This window comes from Micromys minutus, assembly GCF_963924665.1.
Source record: "Micromys minutus genome assembly, chromosome: 13".
Taxonomy (NCBI): Eukaryota; Metazoa; Chordata; class Mammalia; order Rodentia; family Muridae; genus Micromys; species Micromys minutus.
In genome coordinates this window covers 21747890-21766257 of record NC_137982.1, presented here as the reverse complement: position 1 = coordinate 21766257, position 18368 = coordinate 21747890, and positions in this window count along the sequence as shown.

Here is an 18368-nt window from a genome sequence, read left to right as displayed (position 1 = left end):
TCTTTTTCTGCACAAATCATTATGAGCAAGAAGCAAGTTGGGGTAGAAATGGTTTATTCAGCTTAAACTTCCACATTGCTGTTCATCACCAAAGAAAGTCATGACTGGAATACAAGCAGGTTAGGAAGCAGGAGCTGATGCAGAGGCCGTGGAGGGATGTTACTTATTGGCTTGCTTCCCCTGGCTTACTCAACCTGCTGTTTTTATAGAACCAGGTCTACCAGTCAGGGAATAGCACCACCCAAAATGGGCTCCCCACTTCCCTATATTACTAGTTGAGAAAACGACTTGCAGTTGAATCTCCTGGAGGCATTTCCTAAACTGAGGCTCCTTTCTTTGTGATAACTCCAGCTTGTGTCAATTTGACACAAAACCAGCCAGTCTAAAGTTATCCCTATATAAAATGCAATATCAGTTTCCTTGCCTGACAGTGGTACCTGGTATAGTTTCATCCTGTGAACACATCCTAAATCCAATAATAAAGTCATCATTTACTCGCTTTTACTCATATTAAAATTGAGTGAAAGAACATGTCCTGCCAGTCCAGTTGCTATTTTAGCTCACAGAGGTCCTAGCTGAGTAAGATTAATAACTATTTTTCTCCTTTGTCATATGTACAATACCTGTGACTAGATAAGTCACAAGAGCTAAGGGAAAATATAGTAGTTTTATTCTGCTAAAGTACATAGTATTAAATGACTTTTAGTGACTTATCTCTATGTGCATAGGTTAATGTGACATTCTGCCTTCATTTGCAAAGCTTGTAATTGTAATATATGGTGACTAACACAGAAATTCATAATAGTCAATATTCAGATAATAAGAGACTGCAGAAGGTTAGCCTTCTCAACAGCTTCTATTATTGTTTCTCTAAAATGACAATACCTGTAATTGATATGAGATATAATTCAATGAAATTTTAATTTACAATTCTCCAGTAAGTAAAATTGTTGCACATATTTTTATGATAATTTGTCTTTTGTACTTTATCTTTTGAGAACTGACTGTGCATTTCATTAGTAATTTTTCTGATTGGATTCAAGAGATTGTGTGTAGTTTGTCCCGCGCAACCGTCTCGCCTGCAAGAACGACGCGGCACACAAAATAGAATCCTTCTGCGGTAAACTTTATTAATCTGGAAAAACCGGTACTTGCTTCACGTAACGAAAAGGACGGGGAAAACCAAGAGATCCAAGGAGACGAACAAGACGAACAAGCTCCACGAGACGGCCGAAAACCACGAGGGGAAGAGAGGAAGAAGAGGGGAAGAGAGAGAGAGCTATCCAGCTCGCCCCCTTATAAAGGGATCAGTCCTTGCCTTGGACGCGGAGCCCCCTGATTGGTTGAAACTCACCAGGCCCTATGACGCCACGGGAAGAGGCGGAAGTCATGAAGCGGAAGTTACCCAGCCTGTGCGCACATGGCTTGTTTACTGCTAACTCCAGCCAGATATCAGCGCCATCTTGTAATGGCGAATGCGTGGGAATGTGTGGGCGGCGCCCCACAGCCGGATATCCGCGCCACCTTGTAATGACGGAAGCGTGGGAATGTGTGGGCGGCGCCCCACATCTCCCCCTATCTTTTATACTTTAAGCAAAGTAGGACACCCATATTAGGAGGGCAGAGATAGAGGTCAAATCCTCATTAAGGTGTATAAAGACCATGTACAGGAGTAACCGCTAGGCCTTTTGTAGCCCGCAGTACACCTGACCTGTCCTCTGCCGTTTTTCTGAGGGAGGGACACTGGGGCAGGAAACCCTCATACAAATGGCTTATCTCCCGGAGAATACCCCGCGACCAGGGGTTTCTCAGTGCGATGCTAAGCTCGGCATCCCTCAAGGGCTGCTCAAACCAGACACTCTAATCCTGTGCAATGAACCGAAGTTCTAGGAGTGCAAGAGCTGTCTGGCCGGCGACCTACTGCTTAAGCAAAGACAAACAGATATCGGCTGATGCTGCATGTTCTAGAGCGACAGGCGCTTGGGCAGTAACCACCTTGTCTCTTTTTTGTTTGGGCCTCGAGCTTACAAACCAGCCAGAGAAGCAACGCAAGTCCGCAGCAAAGGATTGCTCCCAAGAGTCCCACCCCCACCCAAATTAGTATCGGGGGTGAAAAGGTTAGGGGAGACTGTAGCATCAGGTTCCGCTGGAATTGGTTTCAGGACTGCCGACAGAATCGCCCATCTCATCTCTTCTCTGGCTCTCTGGTTCCACCGCGTCAGGAGCAGGGCTGTCATCAGGAGTCTCTGCCGTTTTTCGCGTGAGCCTCTCGGGAACCCAGAAAGGATTATTTTCATCCTGAGGAAAAACACAAACAGCTCCCCTGGATCTTATCAACACAAGATCCGGTCCTTTCCATTCATTAGTTATGACATCTTTCCATTTTACCATCTCTTTTGGTTTATCCATGGGTAGGCAATGCCTTTCAGCTGCCGTATGGCCATGGTCATCAAGATTTAAAAAGTTTAAGGTGAACAGTGCCATGGATATTGCTGTCCTAGGCACGGGGGGCAAGGCCTGCATAACCCCCCCTTTCTGTTTTATTAGATATGATTTAAGAGTGCGGTGAGCACGTTCCACAATACCTTGTCCTTGTGGATTATACGGCAAACCTGTAAGATGAGTCACAGCCATCTGGCTACAAAATTGTTGAAATTTTTGTGAGGTAAAAGCCGGCCCGTTGTCTGTCTTTAAGAACTTTGGCTTACCCCAGGCACTCCAAGCCTCCAAGCAATGTTGGATGGCATGTGAGGCCTTTTCTCCAGATAAGGGAGTGGCTACAATTATTCCTGAACAGGTATCAATGGATACATGTACATATTGCAGCTTACCAAAGGCGGGGACATGGGTAACGTCCATTTGCCATATTTGAAGAGGCTGGATGCCCCGAGGATTAACCCCCGAGTGGGGCGCAGGCAGAAACTGACTGCAATTTTGGCAATTGACAACAATATCGCGAGCCTGTTTTCTGGAAATGGAAAAGCGGCGCCGCAAAGTTTCGGAAGTTACATGAAAGTTTTTGTGAAAACTTTTAGCAGCCTCTAGCGGCGAAGACATGGCTATAGCAATTATTTTTGTAGCCCTGTCTGCCAAATCATTGCCTTTAGCCATAGGTCCTGGCAATCCAGAATGAGCTCTAATGTGAGTAATATAAAAAGGCGATCTTCTGGCTAGAAGGCAATTTTGAATTTGCGCAAAAATTGAGGCAACTCTGCTAGACGGTTTAATAATGCCAGCCGCCTCAAGCAAATTGACAGCATTAACAACATAAGATGAATCAGACACTATATTTATAGGCTCCGAAAAACGTTGTAAAACCTCAAGAACCACTAAGCATTCTACCACCTGTGGGGAGGTTTCTGTGTACTGCCTCGAGTAGACCTGACCGTTAACCACAAAAGCCCCCAGCCCAGTTTTGGAACCGTCAGTGTAAATAACTAACCCTTCTTTTAGGGGACTACAGGATGTTACTTTGGGAAAAACTACAGGTTGAGTTAAAGCAAACTGTAAAATTGGGTGTTTTGGGTAATGATTATCTATTTTTCCTGAAAAGGAAGTGACTAAGATAGCCCAATCATTTGAAGTGGCAGCAAGAGTGGAAACCTGCATGGCATTATAGGGAACAATTAACAGCTGTGGCTCGCTGCCAAAATGCGTGATGGCAGATTTTAGCCCCCTCAGCGCTAATTGCGCCACAGCATCTGGATACCAGTCAATTATTTTAGCTGGCGAGGCATTAGGATGCACCCATAATAAGGGCCCTTGCTGCCAAAGCACTGCAGTAGGGAGCCGGTTTGTTTTAAAAACACATAATGAGAAAGGTTTATCATAATCCATGCGAACCAATTGTGCATCCTGTATAGCTTCTTCTACCAACTGTAACGCTCTTTCTGCTTGCGGGGTCAAACTTCTAGGTGAGGAAATATGCGGATCCCCTTCTAAAACATCGAACAAGGGTTTAAGTTCAGCAGAAGGAATCTTAAGAAAAGGTCTAAGCCAATTAATGTCTCCCAGTAATTTTTGAAAATCATTAAGAGTGTGGAGGTGATCCCTTCTTATCTCGAGCTTTTGAGGGACAATCCTATCAGGGAATACCACAGACCCTAGGAATTGACTAGTATCAGAAATCTGAACTTTTTCCGTGGCGATACGTAGGCCCATATTTTCTAACGCTTGCTGCAATAGGGGAAAAGCCTCTGTTAAGATTGACAAATCTTTGTCACATACTAGGATGTCATCTGTATAAAGAACCCAGGTTAATGATGGAAAATGTCTTTTAACAGGAATAAGGGCTTGGTAAACATATAACTGACATATAGTCGGACTGTTAGCCATGCCCTGAGGCAGGACTTTCCATTGAAACCTCCTGTCGGGTTCTGCATGATTAATAGAAGGAAGGGTAAAGGCGAACCTGGGCCTATCTTGAGAATGTAAAGGTATGGAAAAGAAACAATCTCTAATATCTATTATCATTAAAGGCCAATGTTTTGGGAGCGCCGTGAGAACCGGTAGGCCGCGTTGTACAGGGCCAAGCAAATGCATTTGTTTATTAATGGCTCTCAAGTCATGCAACAATCGCCACTTTCCCGATTTCTTTTTAATCACAAAAATGGGGGTATTCCAAGGGGAGGTTGAGGATTCTATATGACCCAATTGTAGTTGTTCTTTAACTAATTGGGTAACAGCTTCTAACTTTTCGGAGGTAAGCGGCCATTGAGGAACCCATACTGGCTCCTCCGTTTTCCAAGGTATGGGCCGTGCTGCCTCAATGGCGCTTAGGAAAAACCCAGACCCTGCCTTTCTTTGTTAGGGTTAGGCGAGGCAGGCTCTAGGGGTCCTTGTTCGTAGCGTCCTAAGCCTTTTCCCTCTTTATATCCCATCTTACCCATAATATCATAAGCCTGTGCCGAATATTTATTGGACAGAACTAGCCCCATCTGTTGCATTATATCTCTCCCCCATAAGTTAACCGGAAGAGGAAGTACATAGGGGACAAACTGCCCACATTGGCCTTCAGGGGTTTTCCAGGTGAGCGAGGCTGCACTAATGGTGGGGCAGGACTTATAACCCAATCCTTGTAAGGAGTGTGATGACTCTACAACCGGCCAATTTTTGGGCCACCAATGAGTGGATATAATACTCTTATCAGCCCCTGTGTCAAGGATACCCTGAAATCTCTTCTCATTAACCCACAAGTTAAGCCTAGGCCTGGTATTCAAAGATACCGCTAAATAAGCTAAGTCGGTCCCAGAGGAGCCCATCTGTTTTTCTGCCTTTTCCTTAGTCTTTTTATTAGAGCTATCAGGGAGGAGCAATAACTGTGCAATCCTGTCACCCTGAGTTACAGAGAATATGCCGGTTGGGCTGGAGCACAGTACCTGTATTTCGGAGGAGTGGTCACTGTCTACTATGCCTGGGTGGATGATCAATCCCTGCGCTGTAAGGGACCCCCGTCCGAGGATCAGTCCTAGGGTCCCCGGAGGCAAGGTGACCGCTCCTACAGGGATGGGCTGAACGCCCATCTGAGGCATTAATACCAGTGAGGAGGAGGCACGCAGGTCCATTCTTGTTGGCCTGTCTGTGTGCTCACCTTGCTCTCCCCTAGGGGTTTGGAAAATTTGCTCCCATATCTTTGCGGGCCCTGGGAACGGGGGCCCAGTGACCCGTTTTTTGGCATCTCATTGGTCTGGGCAGTCTGACTCTCTAACGGGGGAAGGAGCCGGCCTCTGAGGTCCCTAACAGAGCGGCAATGTTCAGCTTTATGGTACCCCTTGCCACATCTTGTGCAAAGGGTCGGAAGGTCCCTAGAGACCATCCGACAATCCTTTTTTAAGTGTCCAGATCTTCCACATCTAAAACAGACCCGTCTATCAGGGGCTCGTGGCGGGCCCCTCTGGGACTGCAAAATGGCTGCCGCGAGACCTGCATTAGTAAGTGGCCCTCCCAGTTCCCTACAGACTCGAAGCCAGTCTTGAAGACCTTTGCCCTTTCTAGGGGCGATAGCGGCTCGGCATTCTTGGGTGGCCTGCTCAAAAATAAGCTGTTCAATAAGAGGGGCGGCCTGCTCGGGATCCCCGAAGATCCGACCTGCCGCCTCGGTCATGCGGGCTACAAAATCTGAAAAAGGCTCCTGGGGTCCCTGAATGATTTTTGTAAGCTGATTATCGGCCCCTCCCTTTTTTGAAAGTGCCTTCCAGGCCTTAATGGCTGTGCTTGACACTTGGGCATAGGCACCCCAATGATAAGCTGTCTGATCTGCCGCATAGCGACCTTGGCCCGTCAACAGATCAAATGTCCATTCTTGCTGTTCAGGAGTCAACGCTGTAGCATTGGCTCTTGCTTGGGTTTGGGCAGCCTCATACCAAAGAGCTTTCCACTCCATATACTGTCCCATGCTCGGTAGAGCAGCCTTGGCGATTGTCTGCCAATCGGAGGGAGTTAGGGCAGAGGTAGCCAATCTATCAAGCTGAGCGATGGTAAAATTGGCGGTTATCCCATATTTTCTGACTGACTCTGCCAATTCTTTTATCTGACTATATTCTACGGGGGCATGAACGCGGCCACCCTCAGCTGTCTCAAACACAGGGAAAGCGAGACACATCTGTCTTCTCACCCTTTCCGGGAGGAACGAGAAGGATTTTACAGGCGTGCGTGCCGCGTATGGAGGAGGGGCCACCGGTAAAGGGGGCGCTGTGGGGACAACTGGGGACAAGCGCGTGGGCCTATACTGCTCCTCAGGATAATATCCTTTTTCCTCATAACTAGCTGCTCCTTCATCTACCCCTGCCTCCTCTTCTGGGTCTAAGCCTTCTCGCTCATAATCATCATCTGAAGTCTCGGGGCTATCAATGTCTAGAGCCTCGAAGTCTTCTACAGGGTACAAACTGACTCCCCTTCTCCTAACATTAGAGGGCATAAGGGAATAATAATCTGAAGGTTCGTGGGTAGCTACTCTCCCGCTATACCGCGTTTCTGGAGGTCCTTTTTCCTTAGGGGGATAATACCTTTTCCTGCGCGCGCCCATTCTCTCACTCTGTTCGGCTTCTGATAGCCTATCCTGCGCTTCACTCAATACCTCTTGCCCCGCAGCGACGGCGGGCCTACAGCTCTCATCTCTTAAACAATTTTGTACCATCGTCCAAATGGCCATGGTTCCGGGCCCGAGGTTTCCAGCATTCTGTGCACAGTTTAATTCTCTACCCAATCTGTTCCATGAGGCTGGTGAGAGAGACCCCGAAACTGCAAACCAAGGGGCCGTTCGCTCAACCTCTCTTACAAAACGCTGCAAGATGCGGGTGGGCAATTCTAAATCTCTCTGCTTAAGAATTGACTGCAGGGCTGTAATGGTCGAGTGTGAAGAGCCCATCACAGCGATGTAATGCCCGCGGCTTATTCGCGTGGCGGCCCAAGGCGAAACTGAAAGGCAAGTCTCAGCGCGTTCTCGCCTTTTTTTTATCTACAAAGACTTATGGAACGCAGGGGTGCCTCTGCTTATCTACGTCCGACTTAAGCACAAAATTAACACCAGCCCCGTTGGACACAGAGGAAATTAAGAGGAAGAGAATAAAAACTGCACTGACGAAGACCGGAGCCTCTACAGACCCTTCACACGGCCGTGGAAGATTTAAACCAAATTAAAGAAAGATCCAGGATCAGACATACCTTGCCGAACTAATCTCCCCGCAGTTCTGAATTCTGTGGTGCAGACGATGGAGTGGTCGAATTTCCCGGGTTTGAGGCACCAGATGTCCCGCGCAACCGTCTCGCCTGCAAGAACGACGCGGCACACAAAATAGAATCCTTCTGCGGTAAACTTTATTAATCTGGAAAAACCGGTACTTGCTTCACGTAACGAAAAGGACGGGGAAAACCAAGAGATCCAAGGAGACGAACAAGACGAACAAGCTCCACGAGACGGCCGAAAACCACGAGGGGAAGAGAGGAAGAAGAGGGGAAGAGAGAGAGAGCTATCCAGCTCGCCCCCTTATAAAGGGATCAGTCCTTGCCTTGGACGCGGAGCCCCCTGATTGGTTGAAACTCACCAGGCCCTATGACGCCACGGGAAGAGGCGGAAGTCATGAAGCGGAAGTTACCCAGCCTGTGCGCACATGGCTTGTTTACTGCTAACTCCAGCCAGATATCAGCGCCATCTTGTAATGGCGAATGCGTGGGAATGTGTGGGCGGCGCCCCACAGCCGGATATCCGCGCCACCTTGTAATGACGGAAGCGTGGGAATGTGTGGGCGGCGCCCCACAGTAGTTACTTTTTATTTTTCTTTATATATCTAGATAGTAGTCCTCTCAGTATTTTTACCTAGCAAAGACTCTTATTGTTTAGTACTTGAGTATTTCCTACTTATTTGAGGAAACTTTTTAGTTCTATATGATCTCATTTTCAAAGTTTGGTACTATTTTCTGGACTGTTAGAACCCTTCTCAGAAAGTGTTTGCTAATGACTGCATATTAAGATTTTTCCTTTGTGTTTTCTCTAAGAGTTTTATTTCTTAAATCCAGGTGTTTTACTTTGAATTAATTTTGTAATGAATAAGGAATAGAAAAGTACTTGTAGTAACTTGAATTTCCAGTGTAAATACAATTTGTTACACTTTGGAAGTATGGTTTAATAGCTTTTTGCATTTCATCTTCTGTCTTAGAATTGATATTATTTAAACTGTTTGCATGAGACAAATTTCTCATGAGGTTAGTATTAAGATATTTTATTTATAATATGCCATGACTGTAGAATTGACCAATCTCTTTCCTTTCTATTTTATTTCATGTGGCCATGAATTTTTTTTATTTTTATTAATGTAAAGCCTAGGAAAACTATATTCTACTTACAAAGAAAGTGTTGTGCCAGAAAGTGTTCCTGATCCACAAAAGACCACCAAAGAGCAGGTTTCAATGCAATCATACTATGTTCTCTTTATTTAAACTCAACCTTGGGCCACAGCACTGTATCTAACATAGTAGATCAGAAGTGGGCAGCCCCAAGTCTAATTTAAAGCAGGTATTTATAGAAGCAAGAAGCTTGTGTCTAGCCTGGTACACTTATGATTGGGGGAGCATTATGACTTTAATATAACTGGCTGTTGCAGGGTTCTAGTCTTAAACTTCTGTTTTCCTCCTTAGCAGTGCTTATTAGGAAGTGAAGTATCAGGGGTAGGCTTCTAACCTGGAGGTAAAGATTTATTGAGGATTAACCATGAAACTGATGTTAGACACAGTTGTTGTTCAGGGATAATTTGGAAACTGGTGCTAGGTACTCTACGGTTAGTTAACTTGAGTTTAACTTTAGGTGAGGTTCTCTAAGATGGAAACTGGATCCAAAAGTTCTGGTCTCTCCTCCACTACCTGGGTTATCATGGGTCTTCCTGGAGTTCATAGGCTTCATTTTCTAGGTTTTGGAGAAACTGAAATGATTCCTTATTACCACAGGCTGAAAAGTATCTAGTCTCTCAAATGTTTTGTAAAGCCCTCTTTAACTTTGGCCATTGGTTCTTTTTCCCTGAATTGTCAACATGGAAACACTCTTTTTCTTTGAGAGCTATACCTAATCCTCTTTATTGTATCAAGATCTCTTCTGTTTTTTACTATCTCAGTAGTGGAGCCTAGAAACTCTTGGAGGTAAAAAAAATTTTTCTAGTATACTTTCATCTCAGCCTGTCATAATATTTGTCAGACAATGTCAGCTATAGTTAATTTTATAAAAAAACAGCTAGTAATGGGCTGTTTTTAAAATAGGGCAGGTTTATCTTAAAACATAACCAATATGACTCAACTAATTTAGATTTAGTATTGGTGACTAAAAAGGACTAGCATATTCTAGATGGGGTCAGGGATTTAAATATTTAAACAGAGTTCATCACTGAGTTCAAGAATTACCAATTGTTAGATGTTCTCAAAGCTGTCCAATGGGTTCAGGAACATGTTTTGCCTAAACTTCATGTATTCTGTGAAACAGATCTCCACCCCCCCCCCAGTCACATAAAAAAGATCACCCCCATCACCTTGAAAGTCAACTGGATAGGACAGCAGAGTGAATTTGAAGACCGATTTATAGTTGAAGATTACCTAGTCCAACAGAAAGAAGCTCAGCCTCAGAACTTCCTCCTGATTCCCACCAATGCAATCCTTACCCAAGCCGCAGAGGCACTACTAGGTCTGTACAATAACTAATTCTGACCATTGTTGAAGGTATAGCACCAATGCATATAGATTAAGTCTATCACTTCAGTTTCTTTATAGACTCTTAACTTATAAAATAGCTCATGATTAAGTTTTTATTCTTTGTATTCAGATTGATTTGAGCTATAAAATGAGAGAGTATTTACAATAAATTTTATTTGCAAATCTGAATATGCAATGGGAAAAGTGGTAACTGCAAACAGTGGAGCAGTAGAAAAAAAATGAAAGAAAATAGACTGTTGTGACTAAATAAAACTGCAAATTTGTTCAGATAAATGTGTTGATGTGACATTTGCTACCAAGGGGTTTGGGTACTTAAGATGCTATTATTGACATGTGAGTAAAATAAAGGAGAGGGCGGGCAAAGAAAAGCCAAGGTTTGTGATTGGGCAGTGAAAAAAAATGCAGGGATAGAGTTTTAGAAAGGTGAAGAATGGAGAAGGAAGAAAAGAAGAGAAGATGGAGAATGATGAGGATAACTCTGTCTCGTGTGCCTTTAATTAGTCACATGACAATCTTATAAGGAATGAATTATTATTACAGGACCATCTGTCTCATCTAGGTGGGCAGTTTATATCAATATCAATTGACTCAGAGTTATTGTATGGGTGTCCTTCATGCAGTGACTCAACTGAATTCAAGAGAAAGGTATGGTGTCAGGACACACCAAGAATTAGGATGTGTGGAGCTGGTGTGGCAGCAACCTATTACAGGACCTTAGTAAACTGTGTGGAACATGGCATGGTGCCTAGAACCAATCGCCATTTTCTAATATTTACCGCTACATTGACCTCTCAATTTATTGCTAGTATATTTACATTTTATTTAGGGTAGAAAAATAGTGAAAATGGACTTTCACATTCCAGCCTGATGCTATAGTGACTAAAATCACTCATACTAAAATACAATCTTGTTCTTCGTAGACCCAGACCATTGTAAGACAAACTTTCATTCTGTTGGTTTTGGGTTTTCTTAATACATTGTGCAATTGTATTTCAGAAAATGATAAAATGTTACTTGCCAAAAGAAGCTATGCTCAGAATTTTGATGATATAAATTCAATAGTAGCATGGCTTCAAAAAGGATTTTTATTGTTTGTGTGCTTGTGAGAAAGAAATAGGGGGTGGGTTGTTTGGAAAAAAACACTAATATTCAAAGCTAAGCACCTTAACTTTCTTTTTCAAGAAAAAAATGCACAAATATTAAGATTATATTTTGAATGACATATTGATACTAATATGAATATTAAGTTTATGTCCTTCTTTCTGTATTCCTAAACAAAACTTAAAGTAACTTAAGCAAAAGTTATTTTCTAGAATAAAAAGAATCCTAAAACTAATTAATAGAACAAAATTAAATTCCTGTATATAGTTACTTTCATCCCTGATACTTAGCTCTATTACTACTTAAATACTCAATTATCATATCTGATATGAATATTCTATAAGTAGATTGACTTTTACATGTTATCCAGTTTACCTTACTCTTACTATATTTCCCACTCTTTGCTAACATATCTCATAAAACCAAATAGAATAATATAACAGTTAAAATTGAAAAATCTATTATTATATTTGAAATTCAATGGTTACAATTAATAACAATAGATAATTGTAGAAAAATTGGTACTTTCATATTGATATATTTTACCTCATTGTATTATTAATGCCTCAAAATCTTGTATTATTTTGTCAGGTTATTCTACAAACAGCTCTAGAAGTTCTTGTTTGTTGTCTGCTTTTTTATGATGAAAGACAGACATATATGAAAATGAACAGATTACAATTAAACCATAAAATATTAAAAAATGGTTGAAAAAGTATACCTTGAATATTTAAACATTTAGTCCATCAGACAAAGTTTCTGGTTAAGAATCTCACAAATTTATTGAGGAGAAAACTAGTTTATATTCAGTCATCTTTTAATGATCTCTTCACTGGCATAGAAACTCAGTAACAATAAAAATATTTTGAAGCATTATTGTAGATAAATATAATGACGATGGAATGTAATGATCCATTCTGAGATATCATGAGATGGGGGTCACAAACATATATGGCATGGAATAATGAGTTTAAGGGTTTTTTGTTTTTTGTTTTTGTTTTTGTTTTTTTTGTTTTTGTTTTTGTTTTTTTGGATGTGTGAAACTTAACAAGAAAAATGTCAGGGCACACGAGCCTAAATCTCTGAATGTGAGTGACTGTGTGTGTATGTGTGTGTGTGTGTGTGTGTGTGTGTGTGTGTGTGTGTGTGTGTGTGTGAAAATACACTTCTCCTTAATAATCAACTTTAATTTAGACTGTAGGACATAAGTGAATGACATACACTCTTACTTTGATATGCTATCTTAATATATACCATATTAACATAACCAACCACATACTGTGTAAAATAAATAAACAACAACTTGTTTTACAATGTTTCATTTTTAATTAAATGCTAGGAGGATATTGGATTCATGCATATTATTTCACTCAGTTTTGCAAATGCACAAACCAGTCATTTAGTTTTCAGTCAGTGAAAAACACAGAAAGCTCGGAGAGGAAAGCAAAGACTCAAGTGCTTGCTACCTTGTTTTAATTTCTTGAGTTATATATGCAGAATTGTATAATACTTGTACTTATATGCACTTGTAGATTTCTTCATATTCAAATAGAGCAAAGTAATAATTTTGGGAAAATTTAAAAGTCATCAAGTTCTTAATGCTAGTGACATTAAAAAGAAGCAATCCAGAATGTCGAAAGGACTGTTAATACCAACACAGTAGAGATATGTCACATGTTATTTATATTAAGGCACATAAAGGATTCCAAACACCTTTTCTACATGGTCTCAAACAACTGTACAGAACCACAGCTGGTGAGAAATAGATGAGTGGGAACAAAGTAGAAAAAGCTAATATCGGATGGGTAAATTGTCTTTAAACTTCAGTAATATAAGGGCCAGAGTCACCTATAGCTGTTTGTTTTTTATTCTAATTTCATTTCCCCACATATTTGACATGTTTAACATTTAAATTTATTTAATTATATAAATTATTAATTTGATGTTTTCTCAAAAGGGTATCTATCATATCTAGCAAAATCTCAGGGCTAGGGAGGTGAGGAAATGATGAAATGACAAACAAACATACAAATGTACAGAAAAGCTGATCCTGGAGGGTGTAGAATCTCTCATTAAAAACCTCATATCCCCAGAAGTTCCAGTTTATTACATACAGAATCATTGTATACATACGGACTAGTTAGGCAGGGTTATTATACCCAGATACAAAAGGAGGCATGGCTTAATGTATACAGCTGAATCAACAACACAGTTTTAACTAATTTTGTAGTAGCAGTCTCTGTAGGGAAGAGGTCTTGGGGGAAAGAAAGCTATGAAGGACAATTTCTGCCGGTTAATACCAGCATGGCCCTGGTGGGGACAAAGTAATATGGTTCTTACCTCTGATGTGAGTCTCCCAAGTGTCGATGGCTGCTGTGAGTATAAGGATTGTTTGTATAATAATATACATATTTCACATTCCTCCGAGAAGTGTCTTCCGTTAATGACTCTGTGAGAATTAGAAACAGCTTGGAGTCCAGGAGTTGAGGATGTGCTTATGTCTCAGCAAAATGTTAAACACTGGGACCTTCAGGACAACCGTTCAGGTTATGGGAAAGAGCTCTAAATACAGAAGTTATAAGGGCTTCATGAATCTAAGGAACAAAGGTAGCTAGCTGCATTTCTTACCAAGCTTCTCAGGAATATAAAAAGACAGGCAGATTCTTGAGTTCAAGGTAATCCTACAACAGTGGGAGGTTATGCCTAGCAGTGGTAGAAATGGTCATTTCAGGCCAGGGTCCCATAAAACTATTTTATCACTTGTTCTTAACAAAGCTAGACAGATCTCTTAATTATTTTGAAAAGTTAAAAAAAAAATGCTTGCTGCCTATTGAGAATCAAAAGACTGAGTCGAGGAATGCTGATTCATAAGAAAAGTAAAAGGAAACATGGACTAAATGATTGGATTGGTATGTAAAATTAGAGTTGACCTATATTCTGCAGGAGGTAAGCAATCCAGAGAAATTTTAGAATAAAAAGAGAGAACTACTTGGAGAACTTATAGAGGGACACACACAGAGAGCAGGGGGGAGAGAAAGAGAGTAAGAGAAGGAAAGAGAGATAGAGAGAGAGATAGAGAGAGAGAGAGAGAGAGAGAGAGAGAGAGAGAGAGAGAGAGAGAGAGAGAGAGAGAAGCAAGAAGGACATGAATAGAGAGTTCTCTTACAATGGCAATCAGAACACAGGTCATCAGCTTGGATCCATGACTTTTCAGGTCTTGAAGTCATTCTTTTCAGAGCTCCCAGACCTGCCTTCTTTTGGAAACTCTTTTCACTCTGAGGCTGGTTCTTGGCATCTGCCCATATGTTAACATCAGCACAGAGACAGCACTTTGCCATTTTTTTCTGAGCCTTACCAGGTATCTGATACCATGGTAATTAACAAAGCTGTGGCCATCTCAGAAACCTAGTTTAACTGAGGACTTGAAGCTTTCAGACATTGTTCTGCATTCCCAAATTACCACTTCAATAATGTTTATATATTTTTACAATGGTTTCTTAAGCATTTTAATTAATATTAATGTAATTATTTTTCAAGTTCTATAAAATATGATGAATAAAATATGCACACATTATCAAATGGAGAATAACATAAATAAATCGTCTGCATTTTGAGGAAAAGGAGAAGTGAAAGTTGTTAGAAGATGTGGAGAGAGCTTTCAAGAATGACAGAAGTGCAGTCACAGTTTAAAGTTTCAGTAAATTTATAGGTTTATAATTTTGGATTTAAAATTAGATCAGAGGTTTTCAACCTTCCCACTGCTGGCACATTCATGCTGTGGTGACTGTCATCCAGAAAATTATATTTGTTCCTATTTTTCAGCTGTAATTGTGCTACTGTTGTAAATTGCAATATAAATATTTGTATATTTCAATGGTATAATACAACCCCTGTAAACCAGTCATTCTAGCCCTAAGAGTGTTGCAATTCACAGGGAGAGAATCCCTGAATTAATCTTAGGTAAGGATATGGTGTTACCATACTCAGAATTCATTTTTTTCTCTTGGAATCTCAGCTATGCTCTTACTATCTGAAGTTGACCTGTGAGGTGTACAGACATCATTTCTGACAGTAGATTCTTCTCAACTAAAGTAAAGTGATTATAAAGATTTATCTGTGTAAAAACCTCTCTTTACCACAATAGAGTATTCAGACTAAACAACTTATCACTGCAGCCAAGGAAGGAAACTGATATAATTGACTTCATGACAGATATGATTAGATTCACAAACTCTAAAATACAAATACATATTTAAAATCTCTCAAGGAAATGCATTCAATGTTGACATGTATGGTGTTTTATAGATTACATGCACTTTTGAAAGATATGGATATTTTAATTAACAATTTAGTGCCCTATGTTTTGTATTTAATATAATTTCCTAAATAGGTAGAGTTATATAGATATGCACTAACTGATTTGGAGACTTGTAATCTGAATATACATATTATATATTCTAAGCAATCTTAAATCAAAGAAGTTGCACTATGAAGATACATTTTATTTAATGTTAGCACTATTGTAATCATACCTGTAATAAAAGTTATTCTTGTGTCAAATAATAATATATTTATATTTGTATAAATTATTTTAAATCTATATTACATGTAAGTCCTTTATTGGATTATTTTTGCATTTCTGAGGCCAATGTAATGACCACAAACAAAATCAATCTCACTTTCCTTGGATATTACCTCTCTTCAAACTGTGCATTATTGTGTAATTATCAAACAGAGCTTGAGAATATTGGAATTTGTTTGCAAGAGCATATATCTTTCTTTTATAAATTTTTTTATTGGATAGATTATTTATTTACATTTAAAATGTTATCTTCTTTTCCTGGTTCCCTGTCTCCCTTTCTTTTCCCACAGCTTCTATGAGGATGCTTCCTCTCCCACCCACCCACTCTCATCTACCCACCCACACCCTCTCTCCCCTTCCATGGCCTAGTATTTCCCTACACTGGCTAAACTAGTCTTCACAGGACCAAGAGCTTCTTCTCCTATTGATGTCAGCCAGTGCCATCCTCTGCTACATTTGTGGCTGGAGCTATGGGTCCACCTCATGTGTACTCTTTGGTTGTTTTTGTCCCTGGGAGCTCTGGGGAGTTTGGTTGGTTGTTATTGTTGTTCTACCATGAGGTTGCGAACCCCTTAAGCTCCTTCATTTCTTTCTCTAGTTCCTCCATTGTGGTCCTCGTGCTCAGTTTGATGATTAGATTCAATCATCTGAAACTGTATCAGTAAGGTTTTGGCAAAGTCTCTCAGGAGACGTTCATATCAGGCTCCTGTGAGCACACACTTCTTGGCATCAGTAATAGTGACTGAGTTTGGTAGTACCTAAAATTTTTACTTTACATAAGAGCTACAATTTGTTGAAATTTTTCATTTTTCAGATCACATTTTAGTCAGTACTTTTGGAAACAAATATTCTCATCCATCTTGAAAATCTCAGCATCTTATTGTATAATAGCTTGCTGTTTTAGTTGTTGAAGATATTTATGAATGCAATGTAATATATGTTGTAGTAACCCAAAGAAAACCTGCTAATATTATATTGAAACTGAGCGGAAAATAGAAGAAAGTGTCAAAATTAGAAAGTTATTTGCTATCATAAATGTTTTTATGATAATTATCAAAATATGGACCTTAAAATACTATATAAATTGTATTATGTGACAAAGTCACACAGGTTATGAGAAATTGTACCACAGTTGCTCATTAACAGGTCTACATTAATGTAAATTTCTTTGAAGATTTATTTTCTCATTTTTTAAAGAAAGGATACTTTATGTATATATTAATGACCTAATTGTGACTAACCAATCCCATTTTTGTTTAAAGGATAGTTCCCTTGATCCATTCAATAAATATCTTATGTAAAAAGGAATTTGGATTGATGGGCAAGAATTGTAATCACCATGAACAGATTTATGGGTTGAGGGAATAATGTGATTATGCAAAAACTGAAATGATGCTTATGGGCCCTTGATGAACAACAAAGGGTATTTGTATTAAGAATGTCATGGATGTCAAAAAAAGAAGGAAGAAGATTTTATCACAAGCTCATTGTCCTATAAATCCATCACGGTCAGAGTAATGAATTTGTACATCATTGTAGTTTTCAAAGGAATATTTTTTTTTTATTTTCATTGACCAAGTGAGTATTTGGATAAAGTATCAGAGTATTTGACACTTGTTCCCCAGGTTGACAATCCTGCCCAGGTTTATTCTCTAGCCCTATTGTATTATTTAGGTTTATGTTGTGCTATAAATCATTGTACTCATGTCATGATCTGGTAATTTTTTATTAATGGTCATTGAAATAATTAGAGTTCAATATATTGGTAACACTGATGACATCAAATAAATTATCCAAAGATTAATAGACAAGGCTTGGGCTCATTTTGTTTAGCTAATGAGATTAAATCACCATGTAAAAATAATTATTAAACATAAGGAAACAGAAATAATTTATCTAGAATGCATATTGAAAGAAAATTAATTTCTTTAACTATGCATTGCATTTACACCTTTCTCTTCTTTCAGTGGGATATTTTTCTTCTTCTTTTTTTCTTTTGATTACAGAAATAAGTTTCATCCAACTAAATGTTTGCTAAAGGTCTCATGAAAATTTCCAAACATCACAAGCAGTTTGCAATATAATGCATTGCTTTATACAACCTAACAGCATGACCCCATTACTGTAGTCATTACCTGTACAACTCAAAGCACATGGAGAGGTAGAGCTGGTTCCTACATTGATTTCAGTCTTGTGTTCTACTGTCTATAGAATGGGAGAGTGCACTATAGGTAACTAAAAGACAAATGCAAATACCAATTTAGCCACAAAACTTTTGATGAGCAACCTTCCTGACTGTGAAATATGCTAGAGCAATGGTGACACAAAGCTTGTGGGAGTAATCAACTAATGTTTAATTTTATTTATGACCCACTCCATGGGATGGACTCTAAACTTAACATTGACTGATGAAAATTCAGATAAAGGCAGCTCAAAGACCAAGGGTGAACCAAATACTACTGCTATAAAGCTAAAATTTAACAATAGAATGACC